The 17,562-nt window shown below is 42.2% G+C and overlaps 1 protein-coding gene across 1 annotated transcript in view; it reads left to right on the top strand.

Moving 5' to 3' along the window:
• ARHGEF19 (Rho guanine nucleotide exchange factor 19) overlaps positions 1 to 17,562 on the top strand; it is a 399,335-nt gene that overhangs the window by 81,186 nt on the left and 300,587 nt on the right. The window lies entirely within an intron of this gene.

Genomic DNA, 17,562 nt, shown 5'->3' with positions numbered 1-17,562 from the left:
TTGGTTTACGATCCTGTGAATACTATGCGCACAACAAAATGTTATGTGAATTAGTGCATTGGTGCCTTCATAACAACTATTTCATGTTTGCTAAAAATGTATGGAGACAAGTCCGGGGTGTGGCGATTCGATCGTGCTTCTCCCCCAGCTATGCGTGTTTACACGTAGGCTGGTGGGAGGAGCACGGTCTCATTAACACACCGGGATTTCAACATGTTCAATACTGGAAACGGTTTATTGATGACGTGTTCTGCATATGGGAGGGGGATGAGGAAAGTGCTCGTTCCTTTGTTGATGCACTTAATAAGAATAATGAAAATCTTTTCTTTACGGCCAACATCAGTAAAGTGCAGGCGGACTTTTTAGGCGTCCATGTAACCGTTGATAACAATACTGTTACTACATCTTTATTTCGCAAACCTACGGCAGGTAACAGCATACTTCACGCCAGTAGCAAGCACCCACAACATGTGATTGCGAACATTCCATACGGTGAGTTGCTGCGTGTTAAAAGGATCAGCAGCACTCCTGAGATATTTGAGCAAGAGGCTCAAAACACCATCAGCAGACTTAGAGCGAGAGGCTATAGGGACAATATTTTAAATAATGCCCTGAGACGTAGCCGAGATAAACCTAGGGAAGCGCTACTGAGATCAGCTACATCAGAGCTAGAATCTGACAATAATGCCCCCCGCCTGATTCTGACCTACAGCAAACAAGAGAGACAAATCAGGTCTATTGTTAGGAAACACTGGTCCATCCTTAAGACGGACGGTTTCTTGAGTGACATACTTCCCAGCACTCCTACAATAACCTATAAAAGGGCCCCCAGTATGCACAACTGTCTAGTCAAAAGTAGTCCTGAGCTGGGTAGTGGCAGTGCCTGGCTCAAACAGAAGGGTTTCTTCAAATGTTCCTCGTGTAGGGCGTGCAAATTTGGTGTTAACACCACACATTACCACACACCATTTAGTTCCATCAGGAAAACTATCCGGGGTCACTATAACTGTCACAGTGAGTATGCAATATATGTCCTGACATGCACCTGTGGCCTTCGTTATGTGGGCAGTACCAAACTACAGGTGCATGTCAGGATTTTTCAGCACCTACGTGCGATAGTGAATAATGATAATACCTACCCGGTAGCACGCCACTTCAGATCCACCCACAACAATGACTTGTCTAAGTTAACGTACTTTGTCATTGATGTGGTAGCTCTCCTCTTCCGAGGAGGAGACAGAGAAAGATTACTAAGGAAAAAAGAAACTGAGTACATAATGGAGCTGGACAGCAAGTATCCAAATGGTTTAAACACAACGGAAGATTTGCATCATTTGTTGTGATTTTGCTCTTGATCGTTACTATCTGTGTGGTTATCTGACAATATTTCTCTAACAAGATTTAGAGTGTATATTTATGTGGTCTTTTATGTTTATTCTTTTCAAGGTCTTGCCGAACTTAAGAACTTGTTCATATAAAGAAAATTCTAACTGCGCTGAAGTTGCACCATGTCGGAAACATGTTAAGATATTTTATCTTATATGATCTGGATATGAATAGATTTGTCTCTGTAATTATATGTCTCTCGTACAAACTTCATGTATATATTGTTGATAAGTTAGTTATTGGTATCAACATAGGTTTTTTTGCTTTCACTAAATCACATTATCACTTATTTGTAGGAATCACTTAGGGTCTTGTTATATGAGTTGAGGCACTGACAACGTACATTCTTAACTACTAGTCATAAGTACAAAGCATTCATATGAATTTTGTGACTAGTTGAGGTACTAAGTATGGTGGTACTGGGCTATTGAGTCGTGCTTTTTGAAAAGTTGTATATAGTAATGTAAATAGATAGATTGTTTGTATATTATTGTACATAGGAAGTGAGTATACATATATATATATTTTTCTATATGTAAATACTTTCTTTTGTATTTAAGTTGGAGTATTGCCCCAACATAATTAATTTAGTCATGACTTTATACAATTTGAGTATAGGATGTCAAAGTTATTGTTCTTGCATTCATGCAGCTATTTTGTTTCAGTGCCTTTTTCACTGTTTTATTTTATGTCGGTGTGCACTTATTTAAAACAACTATAGTTTGTTTTTTATGTCTATACACCATGTGACTCACTGAGTAGGTGGAGCATCATGTAACCAAAAAAATGTGTATAAATATGTTTGCTGACCAGGTGCGCGGTGTGTGAACAAGAGCACAAGTTGCTCGAAACGCGTCACCTGAGAGGTTTGAATTAAAATCTCCCTTACTGCAGCCTTCGTGGTCCGTGTCTTCTTTTCTGGCAGGATTGTGCTGATTGAAGATTTGCTTATATATATATATATATATATATATATATATATATATATATATATATATATATATATATATATATATATATATCTCTATTTCAATTAGACACATTTCCGGTGTAAAATTAAAAAATATGCATGCTTTCCTTACACATTTCGAACTATACCCAGTTGGAAGATGCTCTACAGGTTTAAAAATGGTTGCATACAATTTTCCGATTGTATATTAGTTTGTTTGTGCCCTCTGGTGGGCCTCCCAAGTGGGTTCTAACTTCATAGTGTATCCTGGAGCAAATAGTTCTGCACAATGCACTTTTAACACTATAGTGGGTCAGTGTGAACAAGCACACTGGATTAGTAAATCTTGTTGTGCGCTGCTGAATGTTCCTTTCTGTGGCCGCACCATTGCAAACAACTTGGACCCATTTATTCAATACAAACGGTGGTGCATCCTCCCGGCCGGACAACCGTATTATTTGTGAAAAGCGTTTGACCGAGGAGCACTCGCAACACACACACACACACACAGTTTCCGTTTTTAGGTCTTGCATAGGCAGCGCATGCGCTGCCTCTACGAGGCATCATGTGATCTGTAGTGTTGTGTGAAACTCCGCCTATTGCCGGTAGTTTCTATTGCCACTTGCCATTCATTTACTCTGGCATTTATTTTGTTACCGTGCTTATCGTTAGCTTGTGATCCCATGCGTCATTTCCTGTGCTGCTTCCGTTTTGCAGGAAGCAGCACCGACCAACTACAGTTTCATTCCGCTGCTTGTCCTTATCTATTCATGTCGGGACTACTTTTCCACCGCTGTTCACCAGTCCCGATGTGTGAGAGGGGCGGGCAGCGCATGCTTCCTGTAATTGCTGCACAGCTGCAAGCCGCGCTTTATTCCTTAAATAGGGAGGCCGCTTCTTGCTTTACTTTTAAACGGCCCGCCAACCAGGGCCGGTGTGCGTGAGGGCCGGCCAGCGCTTGTTGTAATTGCTGCACCGTTGCAAACTTTATTCCTTAAATAGGGAGGCCGGTCCTTGCTTTATTTTTAAACGGCTCGCCATACAATGGATACAGCAGGACGTGAGCTTTGGTCACACTGCCATGCATTGAGAGCGGGGTGGCCTGGAATGGGAGCGCGGCAGCATCTAGTGTCCTGCTGCCAGGCCCGGCTCCCAGGGGGACTGAGCATGCAGTCCTCAATGTCTTTCTGACCCGTATGCACCCAGCTCTTCTAAATAACTATTGTGCACGTCTTCTGCTCCTCCTTCCCTAATTGTTACACCATGGCACGCCGCGGTTATTCTTTAAATATGGCGGCCACGCATTTCGCTGCACCGCGGGCCACACGGCCTACGATGGAATAATACAATAATGGCCGCACACCACTCTCAAGAGGCTGCCCTTGTTTTTATTCCTCCCTCAGGCCGACTGTTCTGCTCGGTCCACTCTCACTGCTCTGGGTCCTACCTTCTAACCCTTCCTGGCTTCTGTCGTGTGTGTGTGCATGTTTTCTGCATATGTTTGAGCTTCTGGTGTGTGTTTGCGTGCATGTTAACTTGTGTGTTTGCACACCCACCTGTGAGTATGTGTGTGCATGTGTCTGTGTATATGTTTGTATACGTTTGCTTGTAGCTGCTGGCAGTAACCTCGCGGGCAGGCAGCAGAGCTCATTGCCAAGCCGCCAAGTAGCTGGCTGCCCATGAGCACACACCTTAAAACATGACACCAGTTGACTTCAGAGCGCTACACATTATACATCAACAAATAAAAACATGTCAACATTTGAATCCAAAATCAGGACACATTACATTACATAGCTTTTGGGAGGCAAGATGTAAATAAAAGTTTGTTCAGCCTGGTTGCATAAAAGGGACCAATATCATTTATTGAGGACAACAATATTGACCTATAAAAGTATTGCATTTACTACATAACCTCCCACTACATCATCAAGATAAGTATATACTTTTTTTAATTCAACATCTACCTACCTAGATGATTTAAAACCCTTTTCCCGGTTTATTGCATGTGTAACTAATACAATAACAAGCATTGGCATAGCCAATAGGTCTCGCCTTTGGTACCTTATAAGTGTTTAGATATCCAGCACAATATACTTGGTGCAACAACATCAAGTGTTGCATGGCTAAACACTTATAAGGTCCCAAAGGCGAGACCTATTGGCTATGCCAATGCTTGTTCTGCTCAGTTTTCTGCTTTCTGTTTTACTTTTTCTGCTCATTTTTCTGCCCTCTGTTTTGCCTTTCCTGGTTATTTTTCAGTCCTCTGCTGGGGACCGCGAGGGGAGCCTCAAGGCACCTGTGCTCTCTGCCGGCTCCCCGCCTCCTGTGGGAGCTGGTATTGCTCTCACACACGGAGCTGCTAAACATGCAGCTCCCTGTCTGTGAGAGCAATTGTTTCATCTGTTTCCCTACCTGCTTGACAGAGGGCTGGGAAACAGGCGAAACCTCTGCTTCCAGCAAGCGAGATCATTTTGTCAGCTCCCACTTGCTAGAAGCTGAGTGTTTGCTCTGATTTGACTGGACCTGTCAACGCTCCCTCCAAGTCAGAGCAAACAGCCACCCTGGGACATAGGGGAAGCCGGCCCAGGGAGGTAGCGGTCACCAGGGCCATTAATGGCTCCAGAGAGGGGCTGCGCTCCCCCTTCTTTCAATTTCAATGGCCTGCCCTGGGGAGGTGATGGTCTCAGGGCCGAGAACAGCCCGGGAGGGAGCCCTCCTTCTTACAAAACAAGAACGCCCCAGGGAGGTGGTCTCCGCTCCGGGGCATGGGGGAATCTGCGCAGCCCCTGCCACAACCCTATTTTGGAACATCACAGTTTTGGCTCAATTTGTCATCCATTTTCTTCCTCACTTAGTGAACTTGTTTCTTTTTTCTTTAATTTTTCTTTATTTTTATAAATTGATATAATCACAAATACTGTTGAATGGTTAACCACGACTGGTCGAGAACATTCGCACATTATTGTTTATGCGGTTACCACCTTGCTTGCTAGATTTTTGCTATAGAAGCAGGTGTAGAAGGAAAGGATAGAAAAGTTAGAAATGAGAGAGAGAAAAGACGATAGGACAGGCATATATAGAGGTATACATTCTTGGCTGAAACATTAGCGTCCGGTATGTCAACTATAGTTCTTTAATCTCAAATCGAGATGTTCAGGCTAATTTCCGAGACCCCCCCGGTTCGTCTTTTGCATTGCCTGGGGCCATGCATCATTACAGTAGGTGTTCTGGTCGGTTTCCTATGGCGGTTCGTTGGGATCCAGAGCCCTGTACAGCCTTTCCCACAGCCCCCTGGTTGACGCTTTCCAGGGGGAGTTCTTCAGCGCCAAGCGGTCTGCTCCTCTGAGGTGAGTCAACCAGTTGATCCAACCTTTGTAGCTAGTTTTGCTAGTGTCTTCCAGTTGGTCAGTACTAGTTTGACCGCAACTGTCGGAAGTAGGTCCATTAGTTCCCTCTCTCTTTCTGAGGAGAGATCAGTACGTATAAAAGCTGTGGTGAGGGACGCAAAGTCTCTCGTTAAATTGCATTTGAACACACTGTCTATGAAATCAAATACCTTTGCCCAGAACACATTGAGTGTTGTGCAGTGGAAAATGAGGTGCGCTAAGTCCCCCCTGTCTGTGTTGCAATGCCAGCAGAGGGAATCTTCCCTGAGGCTAAGTTTGTGTAAGTGTGGAATGTGGAGAAGTGTGGCTCAATGATTAGAGCGGCAGACCCTGATGCAGAGGTTTAGCCCGGGACCAGGGTTCAATTCCCTGCATCGGTGGGTCTTGGGCTCAAAACTCCACGGACCTGATAATTCTTGCCTCGGTGCCTATTCCCATCATGGAGTCCCACTCTTCAACTCTGGGCAATAGCTTGCTTAATTTCCACAACGGCCCCCACAACGCTAAGGATGCCTGGCCTCCACCTTGGGGGTGCCCAGGAGTGGCGCCTCACAGGGAAAGCCAGGATGGGTTCCACAGCGGTATTCGTACAAGCGCCTTGAGACCCTTGCAGGTGAGTAGTGCGCTATAACAGTACAAGTATCAATTAAGAGGTCCGGGGTCCATAAAGGTTTTGTGGAGTAGCCATAGTTTTGTTTGTGCTAAGACTGGGGAGATCTTGTTTCGCGTGGTCGAGGCCCACAGAGTTTTCCATTCCTGGTCTTTTAGCGGGGGTGGATATGTTTATCCCAGTATTCGGTTATTTTGGTGTTGAGTTTGGTGGTCTTTGGGCGTAGTATTTTGTATAATTGCGAGACTTGATGACCTAGTTTGTTGATGTCTGCTACGTAGCGGAAGATCGAGTGTTGGTTGCTGGCTGGGCTTGTCTTTGACAGGGCTGTTTTTATCTTTATGAATCTATATAGGTCTATGTCTTCCAGGTTATAAGTTGCTTTCAGGTCAGCAAATGTAATGGGGGATGTCCCATTCTCGAGTTGGTGTGGGGAGGATATACCTTTTCTATCCATGTTTCGTAATTGAGGTGTTTCCCCTTATGCTTGATCTTGCCGTTAGCCCACAATGGTTCTGATTTGCACCCTTTAATGCTGATCTCCATTATCTTGTCGACCTTTAGGAGTGCTTTCTTAGTGTTTTTAAAGATCGGTTTAGATGTTTGTGGGTATGTGTTTGCCGTTAGTAGGGCTTGTGGGCTCAGGTTCTTCAGAATGGCTTTCTCTATCTGTAACCATGCAGGTGTGTAATCGGGCGATGGGGCAACCCATTGCGTACCTTGTTTCATCATTTTTTTCAGAAACATTGCACCTTTTTATCCGTGATATCGATAATCTCGCACGCTATCATCGCTCTCCTTTCATGCAACTTCTGGGGAATGTACCTCATGCATTTTCACTCTTTCTCAAAAGACCACCAGGTGATTTCTCACAGCAAAGTAATCAACTAGCACATTTCAAGTCCTTCTACTTTTCCCCTAGAGAGCATTTACCTGAACACAGTACTTTTCATCTATATATGTTTCTCAGTCTTTAACAATTTTCAGCATACAGAAAGCAATATGAAAAAAAATAAAGAAAAATGTTTAATCTTTATTAAACATTTTTATAATAATAACTGCTATTAAACCTTGCAGTGTGTGAATTAGTGACATTTATATTAGACTAAAAATATTGGTTATTTTTGGAGATATGTGATAGATATGCTCACCTTTTATATTTTGGTGTTGTTACTCTTTGACAATGTCAGTACGTCTGCCTGATTGTGGCCAGGACCTCTGAGACCAACCGCATACAGTGCATGCCAGAAGGCCGTGCATGGCGTGGGGATGCTTGCTTGCTTTTGAGGGGCTGGAGGCAGGGCCTGACCTTGCGCTGAAGCGGGGGGCTGGATGTATATATGGTAATAAAATATTACTTTGCATAAAAAACATAGAAAGTCAATGAAAAACACAAAGGTTAAAGTGATGTTGTAGCTAGGTGAACATGTCAGTGGCAACATAATGCTTTAAACAAAAAAAAACACTGAAATTCACAAGTTATATTTGTCTCAAGTAAATATAACTTGCGCCCTAGGGTAACTATAACTCGTGCCCTCGCCATGCACAGCTAATTACCCCTCATATTACATCACGCATGGCGTAAAGAGTTTAAACAAACAACAGTGCTTTGCGATGAACGGTTAGACAAATTAATTATTTTGCAAGATGCGACGTCAGTTTTTCGGTCTTGCCTAGGCAGCGCTTGCGCTGTCTCTGCGAGACATGCTGTATTCAGGATATGGGCTTTAGAAGCTCTGCCCATTTTCAAGGACTGCCCCTGTTAAATGCCTTGTTACTCAGAGCTTGTGAGCAATATTTCTTTCTTTAAGCTAAAGCTGTCAAGACCAGTGCTTGTGGTTTACAGAGCACTGTTGTAAACAGGGCTGTAAATCTTGCTTTAATCTTGGTCTGCTTTCAAAGACCTAGGTCTCTTTTGGCTGCAGCTGCCTCCTCCTCCCTCCTGCTTTTGAAACACATAACCTGGCGTCACAGACCCTGCCTTCCTATGGCTTCTGCTGCCTCTGTCTCAGAACTCAACAAGCATTTGCAATGCAATAGGTCTCACATTCACGAGAGTTTGAGCTATTGGCATTGTAAATGGCAATGCCTTTTATTTCTGTGTTTTGAAAAGCTGCTAACGGTACGTAAACAAGCACTTTGTACTTATAGTCGTTGCTTACAAAAAGCAAGGCTGGCAGTAACTGCGCCCCTTTTACTGCCAGCCTTGCTTCTCGTAAGCAAGGACCATAAGTACAAAGAATGTACTGACGACCACCTTTCAGACAATCTTCTGAGTTATTCCAACATTCATACACTCCAGATTGGGAAGCATTTTTGGATGGCTAATGCTGGGCCTGCTGTGTTGGGCATCATGGTTTTATTTTTCCTGCTTCACAATGCATTGACAAAGTCAAGAGTTCGCCTTTGTGACCAAATGGCTTTGCCAAAGGCTTTTGGTGATGCTATAGACTTATAGAGTATCATCAAGATGCTGTGCATCAAGGCCAAAAAGGTTTGCAAAAGCAAAAAAAGTTGAGATGACGCAGCAGCAAAAGCCAGGCAATTTTGTAGATGGATACATGCATCGTAACAAAAAAAAAACACAGGTGCCATTTTTGTAGGTCGAGCATTCATGACCTCTTGTATGTACTTTAGTATATACTTATTATATACTTATATGTGTATGTACTATGTGGGCTCTGGAGATCAGCCCTAGGACTTGTATGCTTCCGCTTAAGGACTTTTTTTTCTGTTCAACTGCCTCTATATAACTGTCTTGATAGTAAAAGACTAGCAGAGGTCAGTAAAATACCAGAATTGCTTTCTGCTGGGAGACTTTCTTTTTTTAAAATGTTCTGGCAACTGCCTTTATTTACCTTTCTTGATCGAAAAACGACCATCAGAGGTAAGTAAAATACCAGAATCACTTTAGCATTCTCTAGAATCCAGTCCATAGAAATTGTCTTCCATGAGCACCCATAGACAATATTTTTTTCAAATCTTGTATTTTCAGTGATATGACCACCGAAGGCCCTGATTTCATATTAAGAACAGAGCTTTGGACTATACCATTTTGCGCTGAAAGGCAATATTTCTTTTAATGTGTTTCCATACCTGGCATGTCACGCAGTTTGGTGCTTACTTTCCTTCCATGTTAAATAACAGTAGATGTTTCAGCACCCAGGCTAATGTGCTGCACAGCTAAATCCATTTAAAGTCCTAAAGGCGAGTCCGACTGCATTGCAAATGCTTGTTTTATTTACCGATCCAAGATTGATCAGGGAATGACATTTTTTTAAAGCACTTTGAAATTCTTTTTTTTTTTAATAAGCTAATAGACCAACAGCAATTTTCAAACAAAAATAAATAAATAAAAAACAAACAAACACGATGGGATTGAGGGCAATGGAGGAGCAGGTGGGGGAAGAAATGGGGAGTGGGCGGAGTGAGGGTAAACGCAGCCCACGAAGGAAAGCAACATGAGGGACATGTGGAGAAACACACAGCTGAGACAGCAACATGGAATGTTGGGGAGGAAGAGAGTTTGGCGGGGGAAGCACATGAGAAAGAGCTTGCAACATGAAGGAAGCAGCAACACAGAGGGTGGGTATTTGACAGGGGGAGGAGCACATTAAGGAGAGACATGGGAAACACATGTTGTCCTATGGAGTGCTTAAGTAAAAAGAAAAAAGTTCCCTAAATGTGAGTTGTGGAAGGATAGAAGACTGCCACTCAGAGAGATGGTAAAGAGGCTCCTGGGGAGGTACAAGCACAGAATGGGCACGCTGGCAAAAGGAAAGCTATACTATAAGAAGCAAGCAAATAAGAGTGACAATGGAGCCAACGAAAGACTCCTGTAAGTTCTAGATATGGCAACAATAGGACTTTTGTAACCAGACAGATAGTGCTATCTGGTACACTCGACCTAAAAATGTAGCACTTAAGGCAGGGTATGTGATATTTATTTATTTATTTATTTATGAAATTTATTAAGCGCAAACAAATGCCCAAGGGCATCTCGGCGCTGTGGACGGAGGCAAACCAGAGAGATGGTAGTGTGAGTTATTGGTTAAATAACCAGGTTTTTATTTTTCTTCTGAAAACAGTAAGAGTGGGGCTGGATCTGATGTCCATATCAAGGGAGTTCCACAGTTTAGCTGTAGCGACAGTGAAACGGCGGTCACCCCATGAGGCTTTTTTGGTCCGGGGCACGATCATCAGCAAGGCGTTCATAGAATGTACTGCTCTGTTGGGGGCGTAGAATGCCAAAGATTTCACGAGGAAGAGGGGCCCTAGTTTACGGGAGGCTTTATAGGCTATGCAAAGTGCCTTAAATTTAATTCGATTCTTCACCGCCAACCAGTGGTAGTTTTTGATCACATGGGTAATTGGTTTGAATTTTGGGGTACCAGAAAGCATTCTTGCAGCTGCATTTTGTACAGACTGTAACTTGTGAATGACTTTCTGTTGGGCATTGATGAAAAGTCCATTGCAATAGTCAAGGGATGACATGACAAAAGCATTGACCAAAGTTTTACCTGAGTTGGGGGAAGGAAGGGAAGGATTTTTTTGATGGATTTAAGTTTGTAGAACGCAGTTGAGACAATGGAATTTGCATGTGCAGCAAATGTTAGTTTATCGTCTAACAATATTCCCAAATTTTTTACTGTGGTAGCTGGTATAGGCGGAGGGCCTAGTTCAGTGGGCCACCATACTCCTGGCCTATTAGGGGAAAGGTTCCCGAATATCATTACTTCCGTTTTACTGGAATTCAACTTGAGACAGTTAGTTGTCATCCAGTTACTGATGGTCATCATGCCATGATGAAAATTGGCCGCAATTTTATCTCCGTTGTTTTTTATTGCTAAAATCAGCTGGGTATCATCCGCGTAAGATGTTAGGCTCATCCCAAAGTCCTTGATGACCCTTGATAGATCTGTCACATAGACATTAAATAGCGTTGGTCTTAGGGATGAGCCTTGGGGGATGCCACAGGGGAGTGTCATCCGGGCGGAACTGAAGTTACCCAGTTGTACCGTTTGGGGGCGTTTGGAGAGAAAGGAGAAAAGAAGATCTTTGGCCTTATCCTGGATACCTATGGCATTTCACGGTCGATGCAGCGGATAGGTCGAGCAGGATAAGTACTGCCGTCCCTCGTTGATCGAGAATAGTTCTTACCTCGTCAGTGGCTTTGATAAGTGCTGTCTCGGTACTATGGTGTTTGCGAAAGCCAAATTGGGTGTCGTCTAGTAGGAAGTGATCTTCGATGTTCTGGGATAGTTGTGTATTCATCAATTTTTCCGCTAATTTTGCTGCAAAAGGCAGGTTGGCAATGGGCCTATAGTTGTTAGTATCCTCGGCATCCAGGTGAGGTTTTTTCAAAAGGGGTTTAAGAAGGGTGTCTTTCCAAATGGCGGGATAAACCCCTGTGGAAAACATGGAATTAAAAATTTCTGTAAGTTGAGGAGCCACTATGTCTGCTACAGGAAAATGAATTTGAGGAGGACAGGGATCATAGGCTGAGCCTGATTTAATGGTGGCCATGCTTTTAGAAACTTCAGCTATATTGGTAGCTGGGAACTGCCTGAAAGTGGGCTGGATAGACTTAAGTGAGGTAATTTGAGGGGAATGAGAATGATCTGTATTCCTATGGGAAAAATTGGTGTAGATATTGTTAACTTTGTCATAGAACAAGCTGGCAAGGTTATTACAAAACACTTGTGAGGGAATGGGCAGTGATTGGGGGGGGGGGTAGCTTAGAGAGTTTGGATACAACCTGATACAGTTGTTTATTGGAATGTTTAGCTTGCTCAATCTGAGTGACGTAGTAAAGACTTTTTTCTTGCAGAATCATTTTTTTATATATTGCAAGTTCGTATTTATAGAGAGATTTGTCCTCAGCAGTATAAGCCTTTCTCCAATGTCGTTCTCGATTTCGATATATCTGCTTTTGATGTCTTAGAGCATTGGTGAACCAGGGGGCTGAAGGGGAGTTGCGATTTTTGGAGATAGATTTTATAGGTACTAATTTATTCATGGCTGTGGTAAGCCAATGAGTGTATTCTTTAGCAGCTAAATTGGGATCCATAGAGATAGCTGGCTGCGTTGATGACAGGGTTTCGATGAGTGATTGATTATCGAGATCTCTCCATGATTTAAACGTCCCGGAGTGTGTAATAGCAGTTGTATGTGTGGGGGAGTTAAGTAGAATTTCAAACATCACAGCATGATGGTCGGACCATGCTAGTGGCAGGATCTCTTTTATTTTGATGTTTTTGTCGTTAGAGAACAGACCATCCAGCGTATGGCCAGCTTCATGAGTACTATGGGGAACCAGTTGCGTCAGACCCAGAGATTCTAAGTCTGATAGGAGTCTATTGGTGTCTTTGTCTTCCAAGTTTTCTAAAGCAAATTTATGCCTGTGTCGTCTCAGTAGTTTCACAAAACGATATCTATTTCTGTGATAATCAGTTATTATGTGCAGCATAGAGAACATTTCATTGCCACCGTAGCCAGCTGTGGCTCCGTTACCATTGGTCTTCAGAGCAGTAACCTGCCGCAGAACTTTCGGATCTCTCTCTTGCGCATCAAAACTCGTTCCAATTATTCCCTTTCTTGTTTTGTTATGCAGTGAAACTGCCATTCGAGTCATGCAACCTTTCTGACATGAAGATATCAAACCAGCGGCCTGACTCTAAATGGAAAACCATATTGGAGAGTCCACAATACGCTGTAACACCATGTTCTGGACTCCCCACTACCTAAAGTCCTGCAGCATTTGACTAACCATGGCACGCGAACACCAACAAGTGATCCTCAAATCTGGCTAGCATAATTTGGAAATATGGCATCCTCTATTTTAAAATGTGCTCTTGGTGTAATAAGTAAGATGACAACAACAAAAAAAATTGAGGAAAAAAAATGTCAGGCGCTTTTGATCGCTTCAGACAAATATAAAGGTTGCGGATTAGCATTCAGAATTTCAAGGCACTGAAAGTAGAAAATGTATAGCAGGCGGGTTGCCAGGAAAATATGAAACTTTTAAATTCTCGAAATGCATAGGGTGTTTTATAAGCCTTTAAGTAGGATTCAGGAAGATACCTATTTAAAAAACCACAAAACCAAATTATGAATAGTTTCTATGACTCTAGCCTCCTTTTAAAGTGCGTTCCCTGCCCCTGCCTTTGAGACAGTTGCTATTTCTGCTCCGAGTCTGTGGCATTTGGAAAAAACCCACCCAAACCGTTGCCAAAGACAGTCTGGCCCATGGTGATCTCACATGTCCTGACAGCATCCTCAAAGAAGATGAGTTAATGGTTCATTGAATCTGTCAACTGTACAACTACAGAGGCAATGATAGAGGGACTATGTACTTCATCAGAAGAGTTTGTGAGAACAGATGGCGTGCAAGTATAAATTAGAAGCCATCTTCTTGTTAAAAGTAAATTCCAGACCCCCTTGTCAAAGACTTTTAATGATAGACTCTATCATTTCCAGGGATCTGATGGATTTTGGGTGACTATGGGATGGTAAAATGTTTTGAAAGAGCTGAATGCTGCTTTCTGCAAGCCACTATGTTAGGAGGCAAGACTTCCTGTTAAAGTGATGTAGGCCTCATGGCTTTGGCCCTAAATTTATCTCTTTAATATCTTTATTATATTCAGCTCCTAAAGCTTCTGTATTAATAAATGGGCTTGTTTCTAACTGTTTTACCTCACACAACTGACTCACCTATCCATCACTTAAAATGTACTTGCATGTTTCACTATACTAATTCAACACTAATCCTCTATGGGTCCCGGAGGGCGTGCTACTCGTCGAAAACGCGCTTCGACGCCTCGTCAGGGGTAGTAAGCACTATATAAATGCAATTACCATACAATACAATACATCGAGGAGTGCGTCAAGGTTGCCCTCTCGCCCCTCCTTTTATTTTAGCACCTGAACCTTTTCTATCACCCATTCGTCAGAACGCCTCAATTTCCAACATTTAAAATTATCAGCTTACACTGATGATATATTACTTTTCATTTCCCATCCTGAATCTCCTATCATTCCTCTTCTCCAAGAAATTTTAGATTTTTCTCTTGTTTCTGGCTATAAGATAAACTCTGAAAAGACAGAAATCCTTCCCATCACTACATTTTGTTTTAAGCAACATTTTGACGCTACTGGCTTTAGGTGGAATAGATTCAAAATCAAATACCTTGGTATTTGCCTTAATAATTCTATATGAGACTCAGTGAGAATTAATATAAAGCAGGTGATTGATCGTATCTCTAAACTCCCATCCTCATGGAATCCTCTTTTCCTTTCCCGATGTGGACAACTTGATTCAATTAAAATGATGATCACCCCTATTGTATTATATACTCTCTCTATGATACCCCTTCACATCCCTAAAATATATATATTTTTAAATTGATTTCCTGCTCGCTAAGTTTTTATGGAATAGTAAAAAATCTAGACTTTCCTTATCTTTTCTTCGTAAAACTAAATCTCTGGGAGGAGTACATTTTCCAGATTTTCGTATTTACCATAAGGCCTTTTGTCTTAGGCTAGTTTCTAAATGGCTCCTTGCCGAACCTTCCCCCCCTTACACCATTATGGGTCTCAATTGAGTGTTCCTTGCTTGCGCCCTTTTCTTTCAAAGAAATCCTTTCTATTTCAACCAAAGTTAGTATTTCTTCTCTTCCGTTATTTAAGCACACTTGCTCATTATTAAAACCTCACTTTCAATTGGAGATTATATCTAGAACTACTTTCCTTCAATCTCCTCTTTGGGACAATCGCCTTATTGCCCTTAAAAACAGATCCCTTTTCTAGAAACCCTGGAGGGATAAGGGAATTGTATGAGTGTAGGCTCTGTTTGACAGGTTTTCCCCTTGCTCCTTCCCTCAGTTTCAAGTCACTTCCAACTAGTTCGTTCTGGCACCCATTTTTTGTCCTTATGGCAGTCATCTCGGATGTCTTTTACTCTTTGCCTTCTAATTTACCCTCTCCTACGGCTGATCCTGTACTCACACCATTATGTGCTTGTACCAAGGCTTCTTTTTTTAATAACATTCTTTTCTCCCCTGATCCTGTTCGTCCTAAATCTTAGGCTGCTTGGGAGGCAGATCTGGGTTGTGTTTGGAGCATAGATTTTTGGAACAAACTCTGGAGCTGGTCTTTGAAGAGCTCTAGATCTGCATCCACTGCTCAATCTTTGTTCTTCTTATAACATAGGTTATACTATACCCCTTCTTCTAGAGCTAAATGTACTCACTCCAATGATGACGCTTGCTGGTCATGCCAATATCCCTTGGCTGATCTGGTGCCCCTTCTCTTCCTTTGCCCCGCTGTTGCTTCCTTTTAGAAAGATGTTTGGAAATACCTCCCTATTATTTTTAATTTCACACTTCACTATCAAACATCACTCTTTTCATTGGTAGTCTATCGGACTCCTTGGGGTTGTCCTTACAAGATAGGGGTTTATTTGATTTGATGTTGGCGTTAGCCTTCCAGCAAATCTCACTTAATTGGAAATGCTCATCCAAACTTTCAGTGAAAGCCTGGTGGAACAATGTTTGTCACTATCATAGATTGGGCATTGCATTTGCTTCTTCTGTTAAAACTTTTGTAAATAGAGATTTATTTTTGGTTATCTTTATCTAACTATTTGTCTAAATGTTCACTTCAGGTTTCATGCAAGCATGCTGAGAACTTTTATCCTCCATAGATACTTCTTTTATTGTTTTTTCTCCCCCATGATGTTATCTGCATTTCCCTTATGTTAACATTTTTTACCTGCCTCGTGGATATGATATGATAAGATAATATAAGTTAGGTATGATAAGATTGGTGTAAGTTTTATAATATTATTATTTAACAAACTTTTAATATATGTTTGATATTTATCCTCATGATCTTCAATTTCAGAACTGTAGTATTTCTCCTCGTTTCCTCCCACTCCCTTCCCTCCCCCTTTTTCCTTTAATATTACTAAAATGTAAACAGCTTTTAATCTGTAATTCCTGTCTGCACACATTTCTATTATATTACGGATACTTATAGTTCATGACTATTTCTTATGTAACTATTACTTACTTAATAAAGCTTATAAAACATTTTTTAAAGTGATGTAGGCCATAAATACATAGAGAGCATGACTTTGCTCACAGATGTCTACGTATGAATCCTGCAGCAGCAGGAAAACTCCAGACCATCCCATATTAAACAGGCACATCAGTGGTTTATTCAGGGAAAATCTGTTGCTCTTTTGCAAGTGATGTCTCATGCAAAACAAGTTTCCTTGCACCGGAACTTGCCCTGCAGCGGAACTTGCAGGCCAAGACTGATAGATAGGATTGCTCATGTATTTTACCTGTATCCCTCCAAGAACATTTCTCCCTTGCTGTTCTGTAGCGTCTGCAGCTGTCTGCATGTTGCTGATGTAGCAGAATATATAATGTATTTGCCTTGGGGTTTGAAGCCTGAGATTCTGGGTCTGAGCCCATGGAGAGGAAGGAGGGCGACCCCGTGCTTCGTAGATGGAAAGCTTGATGCAGGAACAGCTGCGTGGTGGAATGGCAAAGGCTCCCATATTCCCAATCCCAAATAACATATTGTGAGAGGGAATTTATGTGAAAAGGAATTTAGTGTGAGAGGACCAGGTGTGAGATGGGTCAGAGGGTGTGAGAGGGCAGATAGATGACTGGACATAGTGTGTGCCAGAAGGGCAAGAATATTAGAGGACAGAATTTGGAAGGACTGTGTGAGCAGTTAATGGGTATGAGTTAGATGTGATGTTAGAGGATGAGATTGCACAACCGTGTAGGGAGGCTATACATTGGGTCTAGAGGCTGTGCATTCATTGCCTGGAACCATTACAAAGTACATTAATGTCGTGAGAGGCACCCTAAAATGAAAATCTACACTGTTATCTAGTACTGTGCGTTTCTTAATTGTACTTGATCTAAAACATAGCAGGTTACTATGCCTTCCCAGCACCCCCTTCAAACCTGAAGGAGGCGTTTGGAGTGGAGGCCTGCCATTGGGCATCTCACAGCATGGTCAGCCGCTGGTGAGTTGCTTCAATCCGATTTAGTTGTGGGTGCCTGCATCCAATCGTACTAGTAAAACATCTAATTTTCCCATACAACATCCCCCCTGGTTGGTACAAGTCTAGTTCTTTCAAGGTCTCCTAACCAGCGTATGCAAGCCATATATATACCATTGTATAACAATATGGGCCACTGTTCAAT

Source organism: Lissotriton vulgaris, chromosome 5, assembly GCF_964263255.1.
Source record: "Lissotriton vulgaris chromosome 5, aLisVul1.2, whole genome shotgun sequence".
NCBI lineage: Eukaryota > Metazoa > Chordata > Amphibia > Caudata > Salamandridae > Lissotriton > Lissotriton vulgaris.
Note: the sequence above shows the minus strand (reverse complement) of the source record. Positions and strands in the feature narration are given on the sequence as shown.